This window comes from Cupressus sempervirens, chromosome 5, assembly GCF_028749045.1.
Source record: "Cupressus sempervirens isolate cs-2001-9-10 chromosome 5, ASM2874904v1, whole genome shotgun sequence".
NCBI classification, from domain to species: domain Eukaryota; kingdom Viridiplantae; phylum Streptophyta; class Pinopsida; order Cupressales; family Cupressaceae; genus Cupressus; species Cupressus sempervirens.
The window spans coordinates 998061994-998076971 of record NC_143122.1 but is presented as its reverse complement, the minus strand read 5'-3'; positions in this window follow the sequence as shown (position 1 = coordinate 998076971).

The window sequence follows — 14978 nt, the reverse complement described above, 5'->3', positions numbered from 1 at the left end:
AAAAATGGACAAAGATGAGCAATGCATATAGAGGGAGAGAATGCAAGAAGGAAGAAAGAAAAGAAAAAAGGATATAACAGCTAAGAGGGAGAAGTAGAAGAAAAGCAGTCTAAATAGTTGAACAAGAGAGGAAGAAATTGTGTAATCAAATTCAAATTTTTTTTTTTGCATTTGAATTACTATTCTAGCCTAGTTAGCACTTTGATAACATGGTTGAATAGTTTGGTTTGATGGTTGATTAGTTTAGTTTTCCATCAATGCCAAAGAGGGAGATTGTTGGAAATCTGATTGAAAAGATCATTGATGAGGAATATTGAAAGAGGGAGATTGTTGTTAAAAGAATGTTTTCAATCATTTTTTTTGTTATTGATGTTAAAGCTGCTGTTTGTAGGAATGAAAATTTCTTATAGGATCCAAGTACTATCACTCAATTGATTGATGCAGAGGATCTGATCAATAAGATGTAACAAGATCACCTAAGGGAAAGGTTGAGTTATGATGTTGTAAAGAAGTGCAAGGATCAGTTAAGAAAATAGTTAAATGATGTATTGATAAGATACTTGAAGAAATAGAGGTTGGTCACACTTAGAAACTTTGGAGGAATAAGTTGCAACAAGGTTGACTATAAAGCTTAAACTAAGTTCATCAGCAGGTGCTGAGCAAGATAGTTGAAGCCGAGAAAATTCTTAGTTGGAGCCAAGAAAAAGGAAAATCTAATGTGTGCCAAGTGAACTTCAAGTGCCAACTGAAGTTCAAGTGTTAAGCAAAGTAACAGGTGTCAAGCATCAAAAAATCCTAGTTGATATCGAGTAAACTTTAGGTGCCGAGCATCAATAAAAACATAGTTGATGTCGAGTAACACAATATGTGTCAAGCACTAGAATTTCAATAGTGTCGAGTTGCTACATTATTGGAAATGTTAAAGATTCTCCAAATCTAAGCTAACATAGTTGTTACTTAGAATTTAGTTAACCTGTTGGAGGATAAGGATGATGAGCTGGTGGCATAGAATTTTATGTAAATATTTTTTGAGTGAATTCAAGAGGATTCTTCATGATGTTTTTAGAAAAAACAAAATATGGGCAAGATTAAATGAATCCTACATATTCCATTTGAATTGAAATTAAAAGAGGGAAGAATTGAGTGGGAAAAGAAACTCCAAGACTTCTATTTAAGGAGTCATAGACCAAGAAGGAAGAGCTTTTGGAGTGAAAAATTGTAAAGTGGTTGAAAGGGTGTCAAGAGAAGACATCTAGGAGAAGGAAGAACAGAGCACATAGACTTTGCTTCGACAAGTGGTCAGAAAGAGATGATTGCACTAGTATATTGAGCATGGAGACTCAAGGAGACAAAGCTTGAAAGGAGGGCAAGCTATCAAGAGTTGTAGAGACTGAAGGACATGCAATGTTATGAGCTGAGAAGTGATCTAAAATCTGCAAGTTGAGTTGTATTGTGTAATTAGTTCAAAACCCCTTATTGTTACTCTGTATAAATTGTATCAATTTGGGTAAATGAAAATCCTATGGACTTAGGTTGTTTTGATAGTCATTTGTAAATCCATTAATAGGGTGACATTCCAAGTGAATGTTTTAAAGTCCTCTAACTAGGCCCACTTCTAACAGGGTGGTTAAATCTTTTAACTGTCATGTTTAACAATGTGTTTTAGCCTTTAATAGGGTAGGCCTTCCACTGGGCATCACTTTAGAAGAGTGACAATTGAGTAGCATGTTACTAGTGGTTTTTGCCATCTCAGTTATTCTAAAGCATTTCTAATAGTGTCAATAGCCAACTATCTATGGAAAGTTATACTTATCAATTTTATCATTATCCTAACATTACTATCACCATGTTTCTCTGGGATGCATCCTTTCTCCTATCTAAACATTATCCTGTCAGTATCCAATTATCCCAATCTCTTTGACAAAGGGTTACTTTATCATGGATTTCTTTTGATATTGGGTTTTTTCTATATTTCTACTCTTGAAAGGGTCATCCCATGTGATTTAGTTGTTCCTTCCTCATGATTTCCATGATCTTCTATATCTTGGTGTGCTACGAATGGGGCAACTTGAGAGCATGGTTTTGACCAAGGGTCTTTTTCTTCATGTGAGTCAGTTGGATATCACCCTTGCATATTTGAACATGTTTTTATTCATGATCACATAATGTAGTTAGGGGATATCATTTTCTTGTGGATTACCCAACATCATTTCCATCCCAATTTCTTCGGGACTCATGTGTGATGCTGGGGCAATCCTTGCATGCTTTTTCAAGTTAGTCCTATGTAATATTGGAGAAAAGGCCTTGACATTTGTAGTAACCCTGGTAGATCCCTAATATTCCTATATAAAGTAAAGTGCTCACACTACATCATGGTACTTATTTATGAAGTGCCCCATTCTCAAGCTTCTTGTCTATTCTCTCATTCTCATAATTTTCTCCAATATGAAAAATGTCTTGTTCCTATCACCCTCACACACATTATACTAGTCTCTTCCTACAACACACCTCCTCTCTCTACCTCTGACTCCTCAATAGTTCTTATCTTTTTTTTTCTTCCCTTCCTCTATCTCCTACCCACTTCCTCCCCCCCTCAAATCTCTCCCACTCATTTTGTTTTTTAGGTTGTACATACTCCCCCTCCCCCTACAATCAGGGTCATGACCTACCTGTGATATGCTGCATCATCCTTGACAATGGCACCACTCATTAGAATCTCTCAATTCAAATTTTCCTTATCCTTGTAAAATTTGTCTCATCATCATTATCATACTATTATCCCTTCCTCATCCCTTGGTTAAGGTTTCACCATCATCAAATGGCATTCTTCATCATAGATTCGTATCCTAAACCTAGGTGTATTTACACTATTTTTTCTCATCGGGGCTAGAGTTCTTTATTTGATTCATTTCCCTTCATCATATTCTTAGCAACCACGTTTCTAATTTTTTTATGATTCATTCTTTATCATTTTTCATCATCATAGATTATGTTGTCTATCATTTTCCTAAATCATAGTTTTTTAAAATTCCTTTATCATTTTTTATAATCATGGCTTATGTTTATTTATCCTATCCCCCATCATAGTGTTTCAATGTATCTACCATGTTGAATCCTCCTAGTTTGTGTTCATTTCTCTTGCCTATTATCATACATTAGGTTTTATCTTTTCATGTTCCACCATCATAGGTCCAATTCATTTATTACATGTTAGGTATATTTCTCATGGTTGACCATTCTAAACACTTCATTTATTAATCCTATGTTCTCATCATAACTTTGAGTTCAGTTTATCACATTCTATCATCATAATTGGCATTCATTTTATTATGTTTCATTACCATAAATCTCATGTTCAAATTATCATAGTTTACATTCATTTTATTCCAAGTCATTATCATAGCTTATGTTATTTTATCATTTTTATCATAGTTTCACATCTCTTGTTTAAGCACATAAATCATCATCATAAATTCACATATACTTTTATTTTATTCTTTATCCTACCTTCATGGTTCCTCTCTTAGGTCATGATTTTTTATCATTATTCTTTTAAACAAAATTTCATTTCCAAAATTATCTTTTCCCATAGTTAACACATATTACATCTTTTTCTTAACAATTTACTTTTTGTAATTATTTTCTAGGGTTACTATCATCATCACAACATGTCAAAAAAACATCATAATGCCCATCACATCATGCATCATACACTATCAATAATATCACATTACATCATCAAACATCATATCCCACATCACAACATAATCAATGGTATCCATAAAAATCACATCATAAATGACATATCTTGCTTCATAAACTATCAGTAAGACCAACATACATCATCAAAACATCATTTCCTCCATCACAACATATCAGCACTATCCATACAAAACACATCATAATGCCCATCACATCTTGCATCATAAACTATTAATAAAATCAAAACACATCATCAAACATCATATCCTACATCACAACATAATCAGTGATATCAACACACATCATATCATCAAAAACCTAGCCTGCAACATAAACTATCAATAACATAAAATCACATCATAAACCATCACATCCTACATCAAAACACATCAGTCCCTCATATACATCTAAACACATCTACATCATAAACATCAACATGGCGTCATACATCCATACATCCATATCCCACCCCAAAGAATGATCTGCTCGATATATGTCTCATCACCAAAGAATAAAGAATAAATCACCCACCCTTGCACCCATACCAATGTCCATCATAGTCTAGATATCCAATATCCATATCATACAAATGAATCATATCAATACATCAAGTCTACACCAGCAAAAATACATCAACTGGTGGATCCAAACATAAATATATCAAAAGGAGCATATCACTGCCCTCCCTTATTTGTTGCCTCCTCATCATGGGACTCATACGTGTCCCTCTATACCACTAGCACTCCTAGTGATGGAGGTGGTGGCCCCATCCATCCTCCTCCTATCCCTAAGCTCTCTACCTCATCCCTCCTCCCACTCATTCTCCTATCTTGCCTCTAGCTCTGCCCTATCCTATGGCTCTTCCCTATGTGTTGAGATCCACCTGTCCTTTGTGAGCCCCCAGTGCTCCATCCACTCTCTCCCCCTCCCTACATGCTTGTATGGGTCCCAACTATCCCTGACTGTGTTGACCATATATAATGCTTAATCTTCTTTTCTAGAACCACTACATGGTACCTCCCTTGGTAAAATCCTACCCTCTCACTTAGGATTCTGCACCTCTCCTTGTAACCTCTTTAGCTCCTCCATCCCTCCACTGACCACCAATTGTGCTCTTAGGGTAGCCATCTCCACCACTATTCTATCTAGCTCATATTGCATGGCATCTAGCCTCACCTCTACTACCTACCTCTCCAAGCTCAACACATTTAACCTCCCTTCCACTCGCCCAACCTTCACCTGCAGTGTCCCAACCTCTATCTTTGCACTTTTGGCTTGCCCCCTCACTATATCCTACTCCTGTATTGCTTGATCATGCTCTCTTCGGAGCTAATCCCTCTTCTACTAGGTATCCCATTGTAGCTAAGTAACTACCTCATGTGTCTACTGGAGTGATGCATATCAACTTGGCTATCCATCATCTCCTCCCCCTATAGACAAGCCCCCTCCTCCACTCCCATCTCTTGCACCTATGGACCCCTGTGGTCTCTATGTCTCCTCCACCCCTATCTTCTCTCCATTTCTAGCCTCTCCTCTCTCCTCTAACTTTTCCTATTTGGCCCCTCCAATACTATAGCCTTTGCCCACTATCATATCTCTCTTGCTACGTATCTACCTTTTCTGGTTGCTCTGGCTAACTCCCCTACCACCACTACCACCCTATTCACATGTGCTCAGCCTATTGGCCTTGACTAGTAGAACTAGTCTTGATACTCCCATGTAGAGCTCACATCTTCCACTTTGTTGAACAAATCCTATTATTGTGGTGCTAACTCCTGCTAGGCCTAGAGTAACCCATCTCTATATAGTGCCTACCCATACATAGACACTGGCTTGCGAGTAACTCACTAGTACTAGTTTGACTCCCTTGGAGCCACCTGCACCCATCCAAACTACTACAAGGCCCTATCTAGTTGGTACAAATCTGCTATATACTCCCATTACACAAAAATAAAACATGGTGATATGTTACAAGGAAAATATTGTCCCTCCTCAACCCATGGCCCCAGACCCATATAGGGTCTCCATACCACTACCCTGATCTCATCAATTTAGACTTGCCAATTGTTAGCTTAAAAAATGAATTTGACAACTGAGTGTCAATACACTTAACCAAGATCAAGAGTAAGTGCCGAATAAGATAAGCTGCCAAGTGATAACAAGTGCCAAGTGTAATAGGTGCCGAGTGATAACAAGTGCCGAGTGCAATAGGTGCTGAGTAATAACAAGTGCCGAGTGCAATAGGTGCCGAGTGATAAAAAGTGCCGAGTGCAATAGGTGCCGAGTGATAACAAGTGCCGAGTGCAATAGGTGCCAAGTGATAACATGTGCCGAGTGATAACAAGTGCCGAGTGCAACAGGTGCTGAGTGATAGCAAGTGCCGAGTGCAACATGTGCCAAGTTATCCAGGAAACAACATGTGCCGAGTATCAAGAATACTTTAGGAGCCAAGTAACTCAGTAGAATAGCATAAAAGTTTGGAATTGCACAAACTATGATGCAAATAGTTTTTGTAGATGACAGGAGGTAAATCTCGAAGGAATTAACGATGAGATTGAAAATTTTATTTTTCCTATGTAATTTGCATGCATCCAATAAGAAAAATGCTAAAGGCATGCAACCAATCAGCAAAAGATAAGTATTGAGCAAGAAATTGAGATTCAATATGGATCGTAGATCCAAATCAAACCCTAAGTCTTTGAAGTCTTTATAAGGAAGACAAAATTCCACTATAAAGAGAGAGACGCGACATATTGAAGGACATACAAGAGTGAATAAGCAAATCTATTTTTAGAAGCAAGAGTTATTAGATCACAAAGGATCAAGATCAAGAGAAGGTGGAAAAGGAGCCTGTATTTAGCAATCAAGGATTGTAATCTATCAGGTTTATTGCATCTAACACTCTCTAGTAATTGTATTAGAATGAAAATCCTATGGTGATAGGTTAGCTTTACAGCTATTTTGTAAGAACATTTTGATTAGGTGATTAAAATCCTTTAACTAGGTGACACTTCATGTTAAGTGTTTGCAAATCCTCTAACCAGGTCACTATTAATACAATGTAAAGCCTTTAATAAGGTAGGCCTTTAACAAGGCAAACCATCAGAAGTGGTTGAACTATATTGCTGCAGTAAATTTTTGTGGGTATCATCCCTACCCCTGTTTTACCTTCTTATTCCTAGAGGATTTTTGGGTTACCAACTTTCTGTGTTATGAGTTATTGATGCATGTGTTTTGTTACATGTTTATTTGATATGCATGTAATTTACTTTTAGTTAAAAGTTTTATTGGCAAAAGTATGATACTTATGATTCACCCCCCCCTCTCATAAGTACTCTTTCCATATTTGAAAATTCCAACAATTGGTATCAGAGCTAGCCAGGTTCTCACAAGGAAAAGCCTAACAGCTTGGAAGGAAAAGATCTAAAGATGGAAGCTTTCAAACTTGGAAAGATCATTGAAAATCAGGTGATAGATGTGCAACTTGCTCTGCATAGCTTGGAGGAATTCAGAAACAAATTGAGAAACTCATTAAAAAAGAGGAAGGATCTAGCCATAGATGAAAATGATATACACTACAAGGAGATTGACACCACCAACATATTTTCCAGTGGAGACACTAAAGAGTTTGATGCAGCAATAGCAGAACTGATGGAGAAAAATAAAATTCAAGCAAAAGAGATAAGAAATCTCAAGATGGAACATGAATCACAAGCTATAATGATATGTGAACTTACTAAACAAAAGAAAAGAGAATTTGATGATAAGATCATGATGGAAAATAACAAAAGGAATCTTGCAAACAGACTTGAAGAAAAATGTACTGAACTGAAAAGGATCTCAAACATGCAGATGCATACACTTGCGCAAATGATGAACCTTCATCATGAACTCAATGTAAAGGATATTGAGATCTCTACCTTGAAGATGCAAAATGAACAAATGCAGAATGAATTAAACAAGGAAAAAGAGGTAGCAGAGAATCTCAACAAATCAAGTGAAGCAATAAAATATTTTGAACAGTTGCTGAAATCACCAAAATCTACCCATGATACGTCAGGACTAGGATACAATAGCACTGAAGTTGGAGAATCATCAAAGAGTGCTAAACAAAGAAGTGATAAAGGTAAGAATTCAAAACCCACTTGTCATTTCTACAATAAGAAGGGACAAATAGTTAATGTGTATAGGAGTAGAAGATTCAATCAATCAAACATACCCAAAAGTTTTTGTCACAAGTGCAACATGCAAGGAAATATGAAACAAAATTGCAAATCCAATGTTACAAGGACTCAAAGATTTGATGGAAATTTTTATAATTGCAAAAAATATGGACATAGGGCATTTGAATGCAGATTAAAACCTATGTGGACAGTAAATCAACCATCAAAGACATCAAACCATGAATTTTGGGATTACAACACCAGGAACAACTGTCACTATTGTCAAGAATATGGACATATCCCACAGAATTGCATAAGAACACATTTTAGAGGGAACTACAAAAGATGGTTGAGTCAAACCACATGTTTAAGTTGCTTAAAAACTGGTCATGTCAGCAGGAATTGCCCAACAAGGTCAAAGGCATCAAGTTCTGAGTTCAACAATGGAAAGGCAAAGATAGATGTTGGACATATCAGAAGTGAAATGAATAAGACATGGAGGAAGAAAGACGAGTCTAGCACATCAAATACAAAGATCACTTCACCTAATAGGTCAAGTGATCACACTTCATCAAATTAAGTAAAGAATAAGTGTGAGGGATTGATAAACCGAGTTACATCATAAATTAGTCCCAAGACATATAAGAACTGCAAAAATGAAAATAGCATAAACAAAGATGCTAAGTCAAAATTGACAACTCTTGTGAAAATATGTCAAAATTGCCTTAGTAACAACGATCGAGTTGATAGTTGATGCCGAGCTATGAAATATTAATAAGAGCCGAGTAAAGTAAAACATAATGGGAGCCAAGTTATGATGAAACCTTTCAAGAGCCGAGTAGACAGTTGGCAGCATACTAAGCATTTATTACTCTATTTTGAAAGGTACATAAATCCTATTTCCGATTATTTTCCCACTATTCGAACAAGAAGCAAAGCTAAAAAAGGAGTGGAGAAGATCAAGAACAGCTCAGAATCCATTCGTAAAAGATTTCAACAGTGATTCAAGACAAATTTCGTCGATTTAAGGTATTTTATTTAAGTGCCGAGCTACGTAGGATTCATAAACTTGTTTAAATTATAAACCCTAGTTTGGAAAACAATGGCATCTGGGTCAGGGACCACCAAGGGTTTAGAGAGTCATGAAGTTCAGTTGGTCAGTAACGAAGTAAAACAACCTGAATTTAAGCCCATTCTAGAAGTAGCATACAAGAATGATCCTATAGGAGCATTATCAGTTATTCCAGATAAGGTTGTTATGGTAGAAGATGTTTGCAGATGTTATAATTGCAAAATTGGAGCCATAAGAGACTTAGAAATTCATAATGCATATAATAAAATGTGTGAAAACAAAGTACTAAAAAATGAGTTTTCAATAGTAGAAAGAAAAGGGTTAACCAAAACCCTAGCATTTTCGACTGTTTCCAAAACAGAATGGGTACGGAGAATTTTGAGCCGAATACATGACGGAGCTTTTTGGTTAGAATCAGGACCAGTAAAATTTACCAAGAAAACTGTTCATAGGGTTACTGGTATTCCAACCCTAGATCGGCCAAAGATCCTGCGAAGTGATAAAAGGGAAATAATAGAGAAAAATACAGGTGCCAAATGGAACAATAGAGGAATGACTATTGACACAGTCATAGATCCCCTACTAGAATTTTGCTGTGAGAATCATTTCACACAAATTCTATCAATCAAGCAGATTGAACAGTGTACCTTGTATAGCAGTTGATGTTGCATACAAGATAATCAAAAGAGATCACACTTATGATCTGGCAGAGCTCATGTTTCAACAGATTAATGAAAATTCGGGAGCTGTAAGGAAGAGCAAGGGAGCTCAATGCAAATTTGGATCAGTTTTGATGTGTATGTTTTTCTATCTAATGAAAGAATTTCCTTCTATGGGGAAAGTAAAATGGAATCCAGATAAAAAAAATTGTTGAACAAATTAATGGATACATTGAAGAGATGGGTGAAAATTTTGATGCTTAAATGACTGGTTATTTTGAGGACTTCAAAAAGTCCATGAAACAAAGAATGAGAATTCTAGTCTCATTGACTGAGAAATATGAAAAAGACATTTTTTTTCTTGTAGATATAGATTATACTTACATACAAGCAGTTATACCTAGAATAAGATGGCTTAGGCCACTAGGTTATGAACTTGATGTTGATCAAGCCTCTGCAGCAATAACAGCTCTACTTGCAGAAGAAGCTGATAAAAATGCATAAATTTTTGGAACCTATGATGTTGTCAAATCAAAGGTAATAACATATTTGAAGACTGCTTCAACAGTAAAGAAGAAAGAGAAAATGGTGAGACAAATCAAAAGAAAGTTTGGCGTGGAAGAAGAAGAAGGAACAATAGAAGAAGAAGGAGAAGACATTGAAGAAGAAGGAGATAAACTTCAAATTCAGACTCAAGGGTCAGGAGAAGACAAAGAGGAAAGTTCTGAGGTAGAAGAAGCCAAGGAAGCACCAGTTAAGAGAAAGACCACAACTCGCTCTGCTCCTAAATCCAAAGGAAGGAAAGTAGCTGCCCCTGCATCAAAGAGACCTACCACAAGGGCTACAGCTCAAAAATCCCAAGAAGAGGTAAAAGGAAGGAAGAAAGACTCAAGGAAGACTACTACTGAGTCAAAGAAAAGGAATTTCATTCCTCAACCTAAAACAGATGAGGAGAAAACAGAGTCAGAGGACAATAGTCAATTTCAAGTGGTAAGACACAAACCTCAGACTGCTGTTGATAAATTATGTTCAAAAATTAGAAATAATGATTTAGAAGGTCTAAAGAACCTAAATTTTTCTAAGCTCACCAAAGAAGAGCAAAATAAACTAGAGGAATCTATGTATGCTATGATGGATGAGTATAAGCACACACCTTTAGAACTAGATGAATCTATGCCGAGAGAATTGTATAAAATTGTAGAGGATAAATGGCATTTTTGTTTACAAATGGAAAAAGAAATAAGGGAGTCTACATTAGCAAGATTGTTGCTTGATCTGACCAAAGATCAAATAATAAATGTCGTAAAAAGGCATAATAACAAATTCACTCCCAAGTATAGAGCATTCAGCATACTGCAGAATAAAATTGAAGAGGTAGTTACTAAATCCACAAGATTGTGGAAAATAGTTTACAAGAAAACTGAAGATGTATATAATGAAGAATATAAGGCAGAGGGAATTGCCAAGACAAAAGAAAAGAAGGTGACAGAAACCAAAGAATAAGAGAAGAAACTAGTGGAGGAAAGAAAAGAAGAAAAGGAAGAAGAGGCACACTATGAGGAGAAAGAGGAAGATAAACATATAGTTGAGCCACAAGATCAAAGTATACAAGATATACAGACATCTCCTCCTAGTCCTCCTCATGCCACCATCACACCTGTAGATATCATAAAAATAAAGGATGTTATAAATACCTCAAATCTAAACATCAATCCATTAACTGCAGAGGATTTGGAAATCCTTGACCAATAATCACTCGTAGCAAAATTAAGTTCAAATCTTGTATTGGTCAGTGTTGATGAATTATAGAATCCAGAAGTCAAGGTAAAAGCAAAGGTGCCACCTTTGACCACACAAACTATTGGTATTCTATTCCTTCCACCACCACCTCCACCAAGTATAATCACTGATACACTCCAAGTGTCGAGTACAGCAGCAGGGGAAGTAAAAGAAACATCTAAACAATCAACAAGTTCTACCCCACCTAGCATTCATAAAAGGGATATTCAAGCTGAAGAAAAAGATGAGACAAAGAAGAAGGATGAGACTACAATACAAACATTGGTTGCATTACCAAAATTTGGTACTCCTACACAAACTCTTCAGCAACCGAGCATAGATGGACTACAGTTGTAAATCAGGACACCAGGCTCGAGCTCATCAAAGGCAGTCAGGAAACTTCACTATGGAGTTTCTGAGCTTGATGAAGAAATAAAGATCCCATATTATGAATCTAGCACTCTTATTAAAGAAAAGATTAATGAAATTCATAGTGCATTAGACAAAAGAAGGAGAGAAGAAGCACTAAGAAAGGAATACAAGCATAAGCTTACATTGAATGAAATTAAAGATATATTCACATAAGCTTTTTGCTTACAATCTCTATATGAGTCAAGACCAATCATGGAACAACTATCTGATATAATTGATCAGGTGACTAATGAAGACCAGGAAACAAATGCTAGATTGCTTGAATGGTCAGAAAAGAAGTTCCAAGGTAAAGTAAATAGTAAAATATCTGGTGATATAGCACTATCTAAAGAAGAACTGGCAAAGAAAGTTATAATAGTTAAAATTGTACTAGGAAACATCTTTTCCCTATACAAAAAGTTGTGTTATTTTTCCACATTCACATAGGACACTAGCCAAAAAATATTGAGCTTGGAAAACAATTTGAAAATTTCTAGCATGCAACTCCCCATAGATCCAGCTCAGAGTGAGAAGCATTTTGTCCAATTGCTTCACACAAAAAGAGAGTTGTCTTAGCAGCAGAGAAGGCAACCACAGAAGCCAAATTGATACAAATTCAATCATCAATTACTCATCATTTGGAATTACTTCACAAGGAGCAGATAAATGTAGAAATAGTCCTCAGGAAAGAACCCAATCTTTCTTCATCTGATGGACTTGTACACCTAGCAGTAGAGATTGCCATCCAGCATTAGACATTGGATGTCGCATTAGCAAATTGAGATGCAGCTCTGAAGGTACTCCTTGAAGTAAAAATCACATTTTTGGCCAAGTATGGCATTTCAATGTAAAGACCCTTGACATAAGTGTCAAAAAGGGGGAGAATAAGAATGATAGAATAAGAGTTAAGTACAAGAATGATAAGTATGATAAAAGGGGGAGATAGCAAGAGATAGAAAATTTTGAGATAGGAATGATAAGTATGATAAAAGGGGGAGATAGCAAGGATAGAAAATTTTGAGATAGCAAATTATGGGAGAAAATTTTGAATGAAGGATAAATTACTGAGTCACATGGATCTTAATTAAGTGTTTTTGCCACTCATGTCAAAGGGGGAGATTATTAGCTTAAAGAATGAATTTGACAACTGAGTGTCAATACACTTAACCAAGATCAAGAGTAAGTGCCGAACAAGATAAGGTGCTGAGTGATAACAAGTGTCAAGTGCAATAGGTGCCAAGTGATAACAAGTGCCGAGTGCAGTAGGTGCTGAGTGATAACAAGTGCCGAGTACAATAGGTGCCGAGTGATAACAAGTGCCAAGTGCAACAGGTGCCGAGTGATAACAAGTGCCGAGTGTAACAGGTGCCGAGTGATAACAAGTGCTAAGTGCAACATGTGCCGAGTGATATAGTTTTGTTTAGGTGCCAAGTTATCCAAGAAACAACATGTGCCGAGTATTAGGAATACTTCAGGAGCTGAGTAACTCAATAGAACAACATAAAAGTTTGGAATTGCACAAACTATGATGGAAACAGTTTTTGCAGCCGACAGGAGGTAAATCTCAAAGGAATTAATGATGAGATTGAAACTTTTATTTTTCCTATGTAATTTGCATGCAGCCAATAAGAAAAATGCTAAAGGCATGCAACCAATCAGCAAAAGATAAGTATTGAGCGAGAAATTGAGATTCAATATGGATCATAGATCCAAATCAAACCCTAAGTCTTTGAAGTCTTTATAAGGAAGATGAAATTCCATTGTAAAGAGAGAGATGAGACATATTGAAGGACATACAAGGGTGCGTAAGCAAATCTATTTTCAGAAGCAAGAGTTATCAGATCACAAAGGATCAAGATTGGGAGAAGGCAAAAAAAGATCCCGTATTCAGCAATCAAGGATTGTAATCTATCAGGTTTATTGCATCTAATACTCTCTAGCAATTGTATTAGAATAAAAATCCTATGGTGATAACTTAGCTTTACAGCTATTTTGTAAGAACCTTTTGATTAGGTGATTAAAATCCTTTAACCAGGTGACACTTCATATTAAGTGTTTGCAAATCCTGTAACCAAGTCACTATTAATACAGTTGAAAGCCTTTAATAGGGTAGGCCTTTAACAAGGCAAACCATCAGAAGTGGTTGAACTATATTGCTGCAGTAAATTTTTGTGGGTATCATCCCCACCCTAATTTTACCTTCTTATTCATGGAGGGTTTCTGGGTTACCAACTTCCTATGTTATGAGTTATTGATGCATGTGTTTTGTTACATGTTTATTTGATATGCATGTAATTTACTTTCAGTTAAAAGTTTAATTGGAAAAAGTATGATACTTATGATTCACCCCCCTCCCCCCCCCCCCTCTCATAAGTACTCTTTCCATATTTGAATATTCCAACACCAATAGTCAACATCTTCAGTATGATGGCAGGTCAAAGGCTCATATGCTTGCTTATCCCTCCATACAATCAGCTTGAATGTTGCAGTTTGCTCCCATGGCAAAAATTGTAATAATGTGGGGAACCCTATCCTCCTCCCCTACCATTCACCCCCCTGATACACAATCTGGTAAAATCACAATATAACTCTGCCAACATCAAAGACCCCCAGGTCGCTAGGACTCACACATCCACTATCCGCATAATCACTAATATCAATGCCAAGGTAACTCCTATCCCACTTGTATCTAGGGTAATCTAGTGTAGAGAAATTGATCAAATGTTTTTTTTTGTTTGATGTAATAAGTTCTAGGGATTGACCAAATGATCCCCCTAAGACCATCCACCCTTGTAATGGATACAAGACCCCATGGTGTAGTTATAAGCTTGGGTATCATTTGGTCCAAATAAGGTGGAATTTGATTTGTTTCATGTTTTCTAGGGTAGTTTAAGTGTTTAGAGAATTAGGAAAACCTATAGGGGTAGTTGGAATTGAATTTATAGGAAAATATTGTCACAAAGCAAAAATTGCAAAAAGTTGCTTAGCAACTTTTGCAATTTTTTGACAATATTTTGAAATAACCATTCCCCAATGGCTACAACTACCATTAGGTGATTCTACACACTCAAAATGGCCTGTAAAGGCTCTAAACATCTGAAGGAGAAGTATGGATGGAAAAGCATATTGTACTTGCTCTTTTGATCAATAAAATCTACTATTCCGTTATAGCTTTTTATAATTTTTTGGTAC